Below are 15,815 nucleotides of genomic sequence, written 5' to 3'. Positions count from 1 at the left end.
TTGAGAGAGTTCAATTTTTAGAGAGAGAGAGAGAGAAGGATTCTCTTCCTGATGTAAGCGAAGGGCGCGGGCGCGCGCTCGTTGAGAGAGTTCAGTTTTAGAGAGTTTAATTTTTGGAGAGAGAGAATTGTGAATGTGATTCCAGGTCAACAATGGCGAGAGTGAGGGGCAGAGAGACACAGAGAGGGTAAGGTGGGACGTTGAGTGGGGTCGGGAGTGTCGTGTCGGCTTTTGTTTTGATTGCTTCAAGGAGGAGACCGGTTCAAAGAGGAGGCGAGGAGATGGTGGAAAGCGAGGATGCCTTCGCTCCAAGGCCTTCTGCTTGCCGTGATGAGGAGGGCAATACGCAGCAGCAGGAGGTGAAGGAGGGAAGGCGATGGAGCCTTCCGTCCACGACACATGAAACTCACTCACAAACACTCCATGAGGCTCCCAGCCCCCCTCCCCTCCTCGGAATTGGGTCCCCCTCTCGACATCCATAGCCCTTTGCTTTCCTGCAGTTGGCATTTCGTCCATTTTTCCTATCCCCTCATTTTCCACCTTGGCATATATATATATATATATATATATATATATATATATATATATATAGAGAGAGAGAGAGAGAGAGAGAGAGAGAGACCTCCACAATGAAGAGGAAGTAGAAGCACTTGCCCCCTTAGCGCCACCTCAGCAGGGTTTTTCCAATTGACTGCAAGACCGGGTAGGGGATCAGTGGTCACAAGCTTTGTGCTGCAGTGAAATTGGACTCTCTCTCTCTCTCTCTCTCTCTCTCTCTCTCTCTCTGTGTGTGTGTGAGCAAGCACTCCAGGTAGAGGGGCCCGCGCTGCAACATCAATGGTCTCTCTCTCTCTCTCTCTCTCTCTCTCTCTCTCTCTCTCTCTCTCTCTCTCTCTCTCACACACACACACACACACACACACACACCCGTTTGCTTCCTTTTCTGCCGCCCTATATGCAGTGAATCCTCCACTTTGCTCCACAGAGAGGGAAATTTCCCCCACTCGGACGATCACAGAGCCAAGAAGAACTGCGAAGAACTTATTGCAGTCTCTCTCCGAAAGCTTAAAAAGAAGGGTAAAGTGTTCAATATACTGAAAATGCAGGTGTCAATTGAAACCATTAAGAACAGATCCTATCTTGAGCAGTTTCTGACAGTAAGGATTCCGAGTCGATTGGGCAGATGGATGTAAAGGCTGCTGTGTCTACAGATTGCCCAAGAAAAAAACAACACATTACAACCAATGGTCAATGGCCTACAGATCCCATCACATGCGACCTTCTCAGATGCAGTTTCATTGGCATCCCTATTGCACTTTGGGCCGTATGATATCATTGTGGATGGATGGAAAGGAGAGGTCAAAGTAATATCCTCCATGGGTAAACAGAGTAGTGGCAAGTCCTACCTTCTTAACCATCTTTCTGGTTGCCTACTAGAGGCAGATGCACAGATGGTGTGTGGATGACTGTAAGATGTGAGTCACACTATTTGTATGTGCTTCTTGACTTTGAAGGGTTGGGAAGCTTTGAGCGAAGTGAGCAAGAAGACATGCTCATGTCCATTCTCAATGCAGCAATTAGTAATTACCATCACCATATTCAACAAAAAGGTAGACTGATCTTCCTTAACACTTAGCATTTGTTACAAAATAGAATGGTTTTGAGAGATGTTGTCTTTAACATAATTTTCTTTTGGGTGTGACTTGCAAACAGCTGCCTGCCTGTCTCAAATCAGCAAAAGGGTTTTCGTGACTCCCTCTTTGCTACACTCAAAAGGGGGGGAGGGGGGATTCAAACAGAACACATCAATTACTAGTCCACAGAGCATCACTCTCTCTCCAACCCAGCGGGTGTGCCTCTCTCTCTCTCTCTCTCTCTCTCTCAAACTGCAAGCGCGGGGGGGGGGGGGGGGGGGGGGGGCATGGACCCGGGGGAAAAGGGGGGGCAGACCCGGGAGCCTGAAAAAGTCACGATGGCCAAGGCACGCTTTGAGGGTCTGTTGAGGTGGTGGGAAGCTACTTGCCACGAGGGCAAGCACCTCGAAAGTCAACCAGATCCGGCGGTCAAGCGCCACAATGATGGACGTAACAAGCAGAGAAGAGGACACACCAACCCCATCAGGTGCTCCAACTGTGCGTAATTAGGACAAGTCTTTGAAGCAGTTTCTTGTAAGGAACATTGTTGAACAAGCTGCTATGCGAGATGTGCAGGATACTTGCATTTATTATGGGTAGGCACTTCCCAAGATTTACACCAAAATGCAGTACTGCATTTCATGCGCCATTCACTCTCACATTGTCCGTATGAGATCCCGCACCACCACAGAGGTTTAGACGCAAGGAGGATATGCAGAACTAGAATCAGCATACCAATGTTCCTGCTGTGAGGAAGTGAAGAGGTGTCTAATTAGTGCATAAGCCAGGAGAGGAAGAAGGCACATGAATTTGACTTCTATCATAGAACTCTTAGAAGATGCATGATACAAGCATTGCCACTGTGGTTGAGGCCATTAATAAGATGGATGTTGATGGACTTTTGGGTCTTTTGTATGGGCTTGTATCTGATGTTTTGGAAATGTCTTTCTAGAGGTTTTCTCCAAAAGAGAGAGAGAGAGAGAGAGAGAGAGAGAGAGAGAGAGAGAGAGAGAGAGAGAGAGAGAGAGAGAGAGAGAGAGATCCTGACTTGCTTCTGAGACTCTGAGAGTGCATGACAGAGAGAATCCCTACGAGTGAACAAGAGACACAACACTGAAAACTCACTAAACTCAGTTGCTGAGAGTGAGGGAGTCAGTGACTTATAGAGGCAGCGTTGAGTCTGAGAGAGAGAGAGAGAGAGAGAGAGAGAGAGAGAGAGAGAGAGAGAGAGAGAGAGAGAGTAATTGGCTAGATTGGTTGAGAGCATGCAAACCCCTCCATGCAGAGCTCATTGCCCAATGGAAGAGTCAGTCCCACTTTTGTGGAACTCTAGAGAAGGTAGAGGTAGGGATTTCTCAACAAGGACATTGGCGTATCAAAATCATTTTTGATGCACGACCAGAAGGCTAGATTTTGAGAAAATATTCCTCGACTATGATCCCGCAATTGTGGAAGACGAACTTCATTCTCTCTCACTCTCTCTCTCTCTCTCTCACACACACACACACACACACACTCTTCATCTTTGTTCTTGCTGAAAGATGGGGCCGAGGTGATTGCGAAGGCATTGCATAAGAGATGATTGTTAAGCTGTTGCATGCAAGTGGTGATTATCGTTCATGTCGACAGTACCTTATGATATTCATCACCTCTCCCGCCCTTGGCCACAAAGTCCTCAGGTTGGGGCCTCCTCTTTTGCAACTCACCATGAAAACTCTAAAAGAGTCCGTAGTTTATGAAAACTATTCTTTTCACAAAGCAGCCTACACATGGCACTCAAACAAGCAAAGGATTCCATTCAAGTTCAAGAGCTACCTATGCATTATGATGAAAATTTGGCATTTGAGTTACCATCTTTTGATCTATTTGTCCACAAACTTATGACAATTTCAACATCTGAATTTACCATGGAGAATAAGTTTGCACAAATAGAGTTTTGGAATATGCTCAACAAGATGGTTCAAAAACAAGGATATGATTGTGTATCAATGTGTGTGTGAACACATTAAAGGAAGAGAATGGCTCTTTTGTTTGAGACTATTTTAATGTGTGTGAACACATTAAAGGAAGAGTATGGCTCTTTTGTTTGAGACTATTTGAGATGCAACATGGTTACTATGCTACACTATACTCTATAGAGTAACTATTGAGATCTTGATCTAATCTTTTTCACTGGTTATTCTCGCTCGGTTTCTTGTCCGCTCGGAAGTACTCGCTCGAGGATTGGGATTCCTCTAGAAAACTTTGTATTCCAAATCCTATTGAATGTCCTGCTAGACATTTGCTTGAGACTCATACTGTCAAGTGTTTTATTGACATCATATAAAATGTCTACTTGCTTCTACGTGTTTGGTATTGCAAGCAAAGTTTCCCTAGTACCATCTTCCATGGTTCTACTCTTATGTGGCATTCTCTCGGAGTTTTCATCAACAAAAGAGTGCATCAATGCCCTTCCCATTTCTTTATGGTCTCTTCCTTTTCTCATGACACCATCATTACCATGCACTGAGCGTCTAACCCCATTCTCAAAATGTTCACGGTAACGATAAAATGAAGTTTTTGGAATGCCATGAATTTCGTACCAAGCTCTACTGCAAACCTCACTGCCATTAAAAGAAAACACATAGCATGTCTTTGTAGTTGTTTTGTTCTCACGCCATGCAGTCAACATTGTATCATACACATAGTTTGTTCTATTTTGCAAACTCTGTCCCCAAAATTCATTGCGCATAGCCATGACCTTATCTCGATTGGCATATTGACAACACATTTTGCAACAACAATCTATGGTTGAAACATGCAGGATAGATGCTAGAGATGCTTGGTTGGATCTCTTAGAAGCTTTCACTGACATTTTTGGCTTCCTATTTACAAAGAAATATTTCCGCTTTTTTGAAATAGGCTCTACCAATAAGCTCATTCCATGCATGTGTCTTGTAATGCATTCATAGCATGTAGATCCTCATAGCATAAAAATTCTTTTCCATCCCATAGGTGTCACTCTCTTGATAGTCCAACAAACTAGATTAATGCTACATACACTAGCTTCTGTAGAAATAGTAGCCTCATCTGCATAGGATGTTTCAATACCAATACCAATGTTATCTTCACCTAGCTCACCAAAGTTTACAGAGTCAAATAGACACACATACATGACAACCCCTTTGGCTACTACATGTGTTTTGCTTTCATCTCAAAGTTGAACCCTCTTATCCTTCCAAACCTCTCTATAGCTCATTCCATTACATTGTGCATCCAATGCTCCTTCTGCTTTGTCAGCCTCATGCATAGAAGCCCCTTTGTACTGCATCTCATTTATATGTTGCAACAACCCACTAGTCCATTTCACAATACTATGAAAAGCATCTCCCACTGTCAATGCATCCATTGTTGGAAAAGGGATGAGTGCTTTCTTTTCAAAACACAAATAAACTGGCGCCGATAATTGCCTTCCCCAATAAGCATGCCAGAACAATATGCACTTGGATTTATTTCAAATACAGTCCCAATGGCAACCTTTTGTGTCGCTACAAACATGCACACTCTATCACCATGATTGAAATTAGCCATACCTAGAAGAAGATTTGCGAGAATAATTGTTAAACAAACCGCTTGCAGAGTATACTGATTTACATAGCATAAAGCATAACAAGTATGTATGTAGGTGTTTCATGAGAAGCACCCTGTGGCCTGAAGGTCATAGGGTTCCCTCTATGCTACTAAGAATCTCTTTGTTCTCTATGCTCTATCATCTATGCTCTATGATCTATATTGACTTCCTATGGCCCCTAGACCACAAGGCGCCCTCATTGTTTCCAAAAAACCCTCATTGTTTTGCTATGGCCCCAGGGCCATAGCTCTCTATGTCGGTATAAAGAATATTTGCTCTATATTAGCTCCCTAAGGCCTGAAGGCCATACGGTTGTCCTCAAGATCACCTCACGCAGTTTCATGTCAAGTATATATACATCCTATGGCCTTAGGGCCATAGGGAGTTTCATGTCAAGTATATATACATCCTATGGCACCCCATGACCCTAAGGCCATAAGATCTCCAAATGAAACATACGGCAATGTATGGCCCTTGAGCTTATACATTGCAACCCCATGACCCTAGGGCCATAGGATCGGTATATGAAACATACGGCAATGTATGGCCCTTGAGCTTATACATTGCAACCCCATGGCCCTGTGGCCATAGGATTTCCAAATGGAACATAGGAAAACGTATGGCCCTTGAGATTATACATTGACACCCTATGGCCCTAGGGCCACAAGACTTCAAAACATACAAAAAGACAACCTATGGCCCTAAGCCCAAGGGTGTGAGTTCAAGGGTGGCCAAGATGTCAATGTAGCCCCATGGCCCTCTGGCCATAGGATTTCCAAATGGAACATAGGATAACATATGGCCCTTGAGCTTATACATTGACACCCTATGGCCCTAGGGCACAAGACTTCAAAACATACAAAAAGACAACCTATGGACCTTTGCCCAAGGGTGTGAGTTCAAGGGTGGCCAAGATGTCAATGCAACCCCATGGCCCTATGGCCATAGGATTTCCAAATGGAACATAGGACAACGTATGGCCCTTGAGATTATACATTGACACCCTATGGCCCTAGGGCCACAAGACTTCAAAACATACAAAAAGACAACCTATGGACAAAATGTCAAAGGTGGCCAAGATATCAATGCAGCCCCATGGCCCTAGGGCCATAGGATCTCTATATGGAACATGTGGCACCCTATGGCCCTTGAGATTATACATTGCCACCCCATGACCCTAGGGCCATAGGATTTACAAATGGAACATAGGCAATGTATGGCCCTAGGGCCACAAGATCTCACAACATACAATAAGAGAACCTAAGGCCCCTAAGCTCAAGGGTGCGGGTTCAAGGGGTGGCCAAGATATCAATGCAGCCCCATGGCCCTAGGGCAATAGCATCTCTATATGGGACATGTGGCACCCTATGGACCTTGAGCTTATACATTGCCACCCCATTACCCTAGGGCCATAGGATTTCCAAATGGAACATAGGCAATATATGGCCCTTGAGCTTATACATTGCCACCCCATTACCCTAGGGCCATAGGATTTCTGAATGGAACATAGGCAATGTATGGCCATTGAGCTTATACATTGTCACCCCATGGCCCTAGGGCCATAGGATCTCCATATGGGACATGTGGAACCCTATTGCCCTGAGCTTACATATTGCCACCCCATGACCCTAGGGCTATAGGATCTCCAACTAGAAAATAGGGCAACGTATGGATCTTGAGCTTATACATTGTCAGGGACCTAAGGCCATAGGATCTCTAACTGGAACATAGGGTTATGTATTGGAGCTTATCCATTGTCGCCCCTAAACCCTAAGGCCATAAGATTTCCAAATGGAATATAGGGCAACTTATGGCTCTTGAGCTTATACATTGCCACCCTATGGCCCTAGGTCCACAAGCTTTCACATTGCCACCGTAGGTCCACAAGGATCTCACAACATAGAAGAAGAAAACCCTAGGACATAGGATTTTCAAATGGAACTGAGTGCACGCTTTGATCCTTGAACTCCAACATTGTTGTCCTATGGTGTGAGCCCAGGGGTGGCTGAGGTGTCTTCATAATAATTTCGACCATTCAAGGGATATCCGCAAGTGGCATAAATTAAAAAAATATTTAAAAAATATTTAAAAAAATTTACGCTACGACAAACTTTGTCATAATCGGTTTTCAAATACACTTATTGATATCGGATAGAAAAATAGCACACAATTTTTGGGATAATTTTTTAGGGCAGTTAGCCCCAAGACCATTTTTTAAAAGCTCAAAGGAGAGCTATGCCACGTCAACCAAAAGACGCAAATAAGATCGCGACTTTTCATTCTCTCTCACCAACGTTCAATTTCGAACCTTCCTTTGCCAAGTTACTGGTTTACGCGGGTACAATTATATATATCTCTCTCTCTCTCTTTCTCTCTCTCTCTCTCTCTCTCTCTCTCTCAAACACACACACACACACACACAATTCAATTTCAAACCTTCCTCCTTCCTTTGCCAAGTTACTGGCTTCCCTTCAAGCGAAATCTTTTACGCAGGTACAATTCTCTCTCTCTCTCTCTCTCTCTCTCTCTCTTTCTCGCAGGAAGGAGGAAGGTTTGAAATTGAATTGTGTGTGTGTGTGTGTGTGTGTGTCACACACACACACACACACACACACACACACACACAGTCACGTGCGAGCTCACTCTCTTAGGTAGAGGGTCAAGGATGGCATGTGCATTGAGCTCATAATGACGTTCTCGAAGACTTAACTTGTTGGATGTGTGGAGGGTCCTATCACAACACATCTTTTCAGCTAGAGACGATGGTCTTATTCTTGGTTTTTTTCTTCCTGTACTTGGGTCATTGGAGACAATAAGACCTTTGAAGTCTCATCCTTTACAAAATAACCCAGACTATTGAGATTGCAAGGCAAACTATGACTCAGCTCAATACTGTCAATGAGGCAGATAGCAGTAAGCCAAGCAGCAATAGAACCCCTTTTATTGCAGTCTTAAGGTACAACTCCACCATGTCCAGGCTACTTTAACCGGATAGGAAGGACTGTCAAAACCTCCCTGTCAATGAGGCAGATAGCAGTAAGCCAAGCAGCAATAGAACCCCTTCTATTGCAGTCTTAAGGTATAGCTCCACCATGTCCAGGTTGTTTTAATCGGATAGGAAGGAAAGTCCTTTCTGCAAATACAATCACCTATGCTTGCACCTTGAGAGGTATGTGGCCCTACATAGATTTTCACATGCATGAGAAAATTCATGATGAGATTGCTAATCAGGGGTTGTTGTAAAAACATGCTGTGCTTGGCAATGCGTTTGTCTATATGTATGCCAGAAGGCATGTGCAATTACCTATGCTTTCACCTTGAAGGCGTGTGTCCTTATGCTACTGAGCATGTTGTGGCAAGGAAGCCCTGAGATGTTTTAATCCCAACTTGGCTCTAACAAGGAAGCTCTGTACTACTTTCACCAGCTGCGAACAGAAGGTCTCTCTCTAGATGCAATCGCCTATGCTTCCTACGTGAAGGACGAGGCATCTCTCTAGATGCTATCACCTATGGTTACACCTTGAAAGGCTAAGGTCGAGATGTATACCAAATGTGGTGCGATTTTACCAAGGGCAAGTGTTATCGATGGGATTTCCTCTAGATTGGAGGATTTGCACCATGTCCAGGCTATTTTAACCGGATAGGAAGGACTGTCAAAACCTCCCTATCAATGAGGCAGATAGCAGTAAGCCAAGCAGCAATAGAACCCCTTTTACTGCAATCTTAAGGTACAGCTCCACCTTGTCCAGGCTGTCTTAACCGGATAGGAAGGAAATTCCTTTCTGCAAATGAAATCACCTATGCTTGCACCTTGAGAGGTATGTGGCCCTACATAGATTTTCACATGCGTGAGAAAATCATGATGAAATTACTCATCAGGGGTTGTTGTAAAAACATGCTGTGCTTGGCAATGCGTTGGTCTATATGTATGCCAGAAGGCATGTGCAATTACCTATGCTTTCACCTTGAAGGTGTGTGTCCTTATGCTACTGAGCATGTTGTGGTTGGGAAGCCCTGAGATGTTTTAATCCCAACTTGGCTCTAACAAGGAAGCTCTGTACTACTTTCACCAGCTGCGAACAGAAGGTCTCTCTCTAGATGCAATCACCTATGCTGGACAAGGCATCTCTCTAGATGCTATCACCTATGGTTGCACCTTGAAGGGCTAAGGTCGAGATGTATACCCAATGTGGTGCAATTTTACCAAGGGCAAGTGTAATCAATGGGATGTCCTCTAGTGGAATGAACAATGATTGTAGGATTTGCCCAACAGGGACACGGCCAGCACACTCTGTGTTAGGAAATAAGACGTAGCTAAATAGATAATTGAGTAGATTACTTAATGGAGAGAGACATATTTATATACACGAGATTATAGAGTAGAGAGAGAGAGATAGAGTACACACGATATACGTGGTTCACCCAATGTGGGCTACGTCCATGGGAAAGCAGCCACTCAATGGCTTTAGTACTTCAAAACAAGAAGTAGTTTACAAAGGGATTATACCCTTAATGGAGCTCCCGCCTTGCTTCACTCTCACCACCTCACACTCACCTTGTTGCATCAACTTCACACTATGAAATGTGTGTAGAAATGGCCTCCTTTTATAGGCCAAAAGGGCTGCCCTCTCTTATGAGAGACAGCCATGTGTAGCCGCCCTTGTGCGAATAAGTCCAAATCGGACCCTCCAATCCACCCATGTGTGGCCGCCCTTGAGAAGACAAGTCCGCTTTTGAATTCGGCCACCGGCCACCGGCCATTGACTTCCGGCCACCGGCCACCGGGCATTGACTTCCGACCACCGGCCATCGGCCATTGACTACCGGCCACCGGCCAACCGACCGGTTGTTTTCCGACCACTTTTCGGCCGCCGTCCGGCCATAATATTCCGGTGAAAAAGAATATTCCGGCGAAAAAAAGTCTCAGGGGCCTCCGCCCCCGAGGCCTTTAAAGTTGCCCCTGATTCTTGTCCGTGAAAATTTTGGTTTCCGGTGAGTGATTTTCCTTCACGCACAATGGCTTCTCCTCATAATGGGGGCCTTACAAATGTGCGCTTTTACCACAGAAAATTACAAGGGTAAATCAGGCTCCATACTTAACACTCTGAGCAAATGCACTAATTGCTTGATTTCCCCAATAGGGGTAGCGCCAGTAGGCACTAGGCTGTTTCAACCGGGATGTGTCATGATTAGTTGATGGACTGATTGTTGGATTTTCCCAAGAGGGACAATGTCAGTAGGCGCAGGGTTTTTTCCACCGATGCCCTACATGATGTGCCAAGGAAACTTCTCGAAACCAGCATATGTACAACACATATGCTACAAAGAACATCCAGGATATTTTAATCGATATGAAGGAAAGTCCTTTCTCCAAATGCAATCACCTATTACGCAGGCAAAACTAGGAAGGGTGTGACAAAGGTTTGTTTTATAGAAAAGTAGCGGGCGCGAGCCCTTTCGATGAAGAGATGCATGACAAGGGTATGCAGATGCTGGTAACGCCAATCATGGGACAACCAAGTCTGTGTTATGGAAACGTGTCGGGCGCAAGTCTCTTCGACGAAGAAATGCACAATGATCAAGTCATGGTTGTGGTTATGGAGACTCTAAATGGAAGGGATTCTGAGTCCTATTATCGTTTAGTCGCTGAGCTGATACAGTCTAAAGTGGACCCTCCTGAAGTGGTCATCATTAGGATACAGTTGAGCAAGAGGGTGCAGGTACTGTCATGGACGCACATGTATGGGGCTGAGGATGGCACATATGGTCAACTCCCAGCCATGGTATTCTCGACGAGGTACCCATTGGTGGGAAATGCACGAAGCATAACTATGGGCAGCTAGTGTCTTTCGGCCCAGCTGGAATGGCTGGGTACAATGCATTTAGAGGGCAGGATGCCCCTTTGCTTGAGGCGTCCTGCGATACAGCGAACGACCTTCTCAATGGTCCTTATAGCATGGACAGGTGGTATCCAGAGTAGAGAGCCGAAAGAGATGCAGGGATATGACAAAGTGTGGTCCGAATGTGTGTTCGAAAATGACATTACTTGGGGGTGTTGGGATATGCAACCCAGATTCTTTTTTATGCTCGTCCTTTGGTACTGAAAACTAATGCTCACTGGGAGCAGCATGGAACAAGGCGGCCAGATTGCTGGTATGGAAGGATGGGGGTCTCGGATCTGCCTGACTAACAATGGGAATGGGTGGGAAGTTGTTTCTCACACCCTAAGCGAAGACTATATGGTGCTTATTGAATTGGGTGTTTGTCGAAGTCATGGATGGAAAACAAGGCTGCCTAAATGTATGGATACTGAGCCCCCTAGCGGGTTAATCAATGGGATTGAGCAGGGTTTGCTGAAGGTGAAGATATGTGGGTCAACTGGTTTTTTGTTTAGAAATTTAACCCAAAGTGTGGTAGTGGTCAATGGTTGCCCTCCGAGCGAGCAGCTTTGCGAGGTCTCTCAGGTAGATGAAAGCAAGGATTTGATGCATGATGGCTGGGGCTCCGTAGCGGCGTCACTGGATCCTTTGGACCACTTATGTGGAGAAAATAAATGTTGGAAGAATGTCGTATGTCACCCGCGAGAAGGTATCCAATGCTATGATGCTTTTGGTTATGATATGATCTGCATGCGCGGAGATACGGAGATATCAGCAGGGTGGAACAAAATTGGTCGATGCAAAGCTAAGCCAGAAGGATTAGGGTCGTTTTCAGGCCTACATAGACGAGATGAACAAGGACAATCATTGCTTCTAATGGATCGGTTGGGGCTGGTTTGAATGTGGGCCACAGATGGCCGATCGATTCTCCCTAGAGTAAAACATGTTGGACGAACAAGAGATGAGTAGGATAAACACGAATCGAGGGGCTTGGTAATCACACGGACTGGTATATATCAGCTCGCGGGCAGAACGAGGCAGCAGGTTATGCTAAACTAGAGGGAGACTAGACAAAGGACAACGAGTAGGCTGTCTAATGCAGGAATACGCAAAAACGATCAGAGTGATTGACTTCAAAAGATGCAAAACAGGGCATGGGACCCCCAATTATGTAGAGTGGGCACACTGATGGTCGTAGTTTTATTGATATGGTTGGTGCTCAAAGGTCTTAGTAGTCACGAGAAGGGCACGCATGTGATAAGCAGCGTAAGGAATGCAACACAATCAAACGATAAAAACAGGGTTGACGTAAAACAAGGCTTGTCTTGCGAGAGCGCGGGCTCCGGTGAGCACCAGCCTGCACCGCATCCAGTATGTTTTATTTGGAGAGTTGCTTGGTTTGGATCCACAACAGGGAAATACAAGGTCATGATGATAAGGGGTATGCTTGGCAAGTGATGATGCCCATATTTCTTCCCACTAAGCGGTGTTGGCTAAGATATAGTCACTGGAGTCCTGCCAGCAAGGCAGCAGATGAACGATACACTTATTGCAGCCAGCAAGGTAGTGCGTCGACATGCGATTCTAGAATGTGGGGCTGGCAGCCGAGCGGCTTCCATGGGTTGATCGCTTGGATTAAGTTTATGGTAGGAGAGGACACTCAGTATATGCTTGTGTGTGGTAATGGCACTATACGCCATGTTCAGAGGATGAGGTTTATGATGTTTTTCATGATGTAGAGGCACTAGATGAGGACATCGAGCTTTTTTGGGGGAGGGGTGAGTGTTACGGGTCCCCTTTTTGGAGAACACTTCGGGACCCTTCACCACTCCTCGTCTTCTCGAAGCTAGCACATTGTCATGTTCCGAGGTCTCGAGGGCTTCGACCCTAAACCCTAAACTAAGTCTCGGTATATAGTGGCCGGCGTCACTAGTCAATCCAGCTCAATAAGTATTCCGTGAGTGAGGAGTAACTCACCTCGACTTAGGGAGCCAACACGGCTCTATAAAAAAGAAATAGAATAGGATTCTAAGCACCACAACTCACCCTTGCTCGCATACAAAGATGTGGGCTCAAGTCCCACTTGAGAGACCAGCCAAGAAACCTCAAAAAGGATGAAGGAAAAGAAATTAGCGAGGAAGAGTTGTCGAGGAGGCTGGATGCGATGTTTCTTGGCTATGCCGAGGCCTATTGTGAGGAAAAACTCTTGCATGAAGCCGAATGTAGTGTTGTTCATGCCCTGTGGGATGGGGAATAGACCTACGAGCCAGATGTAAAGCTTGGGGACTATGAGGAGCCTCAGGAGGAAGTCGGGAGGAGTGCAAAAAGGTTACTATTGACTCCTACCTTCCGCATGACTGGGAAAAGCAAACTAGAATGTGTTGCGCCCAAAACGGGATCCATGGAAATGCTTATGCCTATGGAGGTGCTGGATGATGGGAATAAAAAAGAGGTGAGGCTCGGAGAAGTCCAAGATTTGTTGAATGAAGCGGAACACCCGCTAGGCCTAGACGATGGGCATCAAGAGCAGGATAGGTTGTTGGAGGTGCCTTGTGGGGTGTCGTTTTCAGGTTATGCTGCAGTACCGGCCTCTTTGGAGGAGACTATTCCCGAGAGCGCAAGGGAACCAGAACGGGTATGGACAGAAGAGGCTAGCGGCCAAGGGTTGCGGGTAAAACCACCTGAACCTGTTCAAAATCAGGTTGAAAGAAGGCAGGCTGTGGTATTGAAGGCTGAGCCTGGGATATTACGCAGGCAAAACCAAGGAAGGCATGACAAAGTTCTTTTTTATGGAAATGTAGCGGGTGTGAACCCTTTTGAAGAAGAGTTGCATGGTAACTGGGTCATGGCAGTGGTTATAGTGATTCAAAAGGAAAGGCAGTTTGAGTTCTCTTATGGATTATTCATTGAGATGAAATAGGTTAAGGTGGACCCTCCACGAGTGGTCGCCATCAGGACACGGTTGAGTAAGAGGATGCAAGTCATGTTATGGATGCACAGTTATGGGACTGAGGATGGTACAATTGGCCAGTTCTCAGTCATGGTACTCTCCACAAGGTACCCATTAGTGGGAGATGCGCAAAGCCTAGATATGGGCAGCTTAAGCGAAACCTAGCTATGGGGCTAAGGATGGCACAGTTGGCCAGTTCTCAGTCATGGTACTCTCGACAAGGTACCCATTGGTGGGAGATGCGCGAAGCCTAGCTATGGGCAGCTTAAGCTTCCAGGACTGTCTTGACTGGCCAAATATGGTGCACTCGAAGGACTGGATGTCCTTTTACTCGAGTTTTCCTGCGATGTGGCGGACGACCTCCTCAATGGTCGAGATGGCATGGACAAGTAGAAGCCGGGCTAGAGAGCCGGGCGAGATGCAGGGATGTGACAAAGAGTGGGCTTGGTAATCATGCAGGGCTTGGTAATCACAAGCAAGGCATGCAAGTGATAAGCAGCGCAAGGAATGCGACACGGACAAAGGATAAAAACAGGGTTGATTCATACGCAAATACAGGTCTCGGGGCAGCCTATAGTGGGGTTGCATCCTTGTCGTCATCACAGGTTGCGAGTGCAGACAGTGAGCAGTCCTTTCAGCTGAGCCATAGAGGTCTATGTCGAAGACGATGAAGTCAACGACGAGGTACTAAGGGTCTATGTCGACAATGCCTGGTCATTGTCATTTTTTGCCACCCGTTAGTGAGAAAATGGAAGAGTCACCACCTCCTTTGGAGTGCGCAACTGCCTAGTGATGGCTACAATGAATGGATTTCCCAAGGACAGTACGCCTGTAGATGATCAAGCTGATGTCAAAAATACCGTGTACTATAGCAGTCACTGGTGAGAGACCATACGAACCACGATGAGATGGTGTCCTAGCAGGAGGTAACTTCATCCTCTGTTAAAAACAAAAGCCAAGAGGCTGCTGTCCACCCAAAAACGCAACTGCGAGGTGATGAAAACGGAGCTGTCCAGCAATTTTTAGCGTGCCTAGCAGGAGGTAACTTCATCCTCTGTTAAAATCACAAGCCAAGAGGCTGCTGTCCACCCAAAGACGCAATTGCGAGGTGATGAAAACAGTGTTGTCTAGTGATTTTTAGCTTGCCTAGCAGGAGGTAACTTCATCCTCTGTTAAAATCACAAGCCAAGAGGCTGCTGACCACCCAAAAACGCAATTACGAGGTGATGAAAACGATGTTGTACAGCTATTTTCAGCGTGCTTGTACGCTCTCTACATTCGTGCTATTCATCATCTAGTTCCAATCACATGCGACAACCTCAGAATCTGTTCTATCTTACCTTTAATCAACTAGCGTGCTAGGCTAGGAGTATTGTGAGATCTCAATCAGAAGGCTACATACATGTGCTCATATCTGTACTTTGTCCTCATTACCATCCTGTATTTGCATCTTTCATGGAGAGAGGCTTTTGAACGATTTATGCATGATGGTGTTGTGTTTAGAAAACTAGAACTAAGGAAATCTGTGACCAGCGAGCCAGACTCACACAGTGAGTATTGTGCAAATGAAGGAAGTGGGGGGGAGTGCCAGGAGGTGACTGTTGGCTTGTGACAATCAAGGGCAGGAAAGGTTGTTGGAGGGGTCTCGTGGGGTGCCGTTTTCAGGTTATCCGACGGTACCAACCTCCTTGTGGGAGACTATTCCCGAGAGCATAGGGGAAGTAGAATGGGTATCGACAAAG

The 15,815-nt window shown here is 45.7% G+C and overlaps 1 pseudogene; it reads left to right on the top strand.

The window, feature by feature from the left end:
- The first annotated feature begins 11,327 nt into the window (after positions 1–11,327).
- On the top strand, positions 11,328–12,749 carry LOC147463287 (uncharacterized; annotated as a pseudogene).
- Positions 12,750–15,815: the final 3,066 nt, after the last annotated feature.

This window comes from Adiantum capillus-veneris, chromosome 2 (assembly GCF_014529385.1).
Source record: "Adiantum capillus-veneris isolate H3 chromosome 2, ASM1452938v2, whole genome shotgun sequence".
In the NCBI taxonomy this organism is placed as follows: Eukaryota; Viridiplantae; Streptophyta; class Polypodiopsida; order Polypodiales; family Pteridaceae; genus Adiantum; species Adiantum capillus-veneris.
This window is presented reverse-complemented; position numbering and strand designations above follow the sequence as displayed.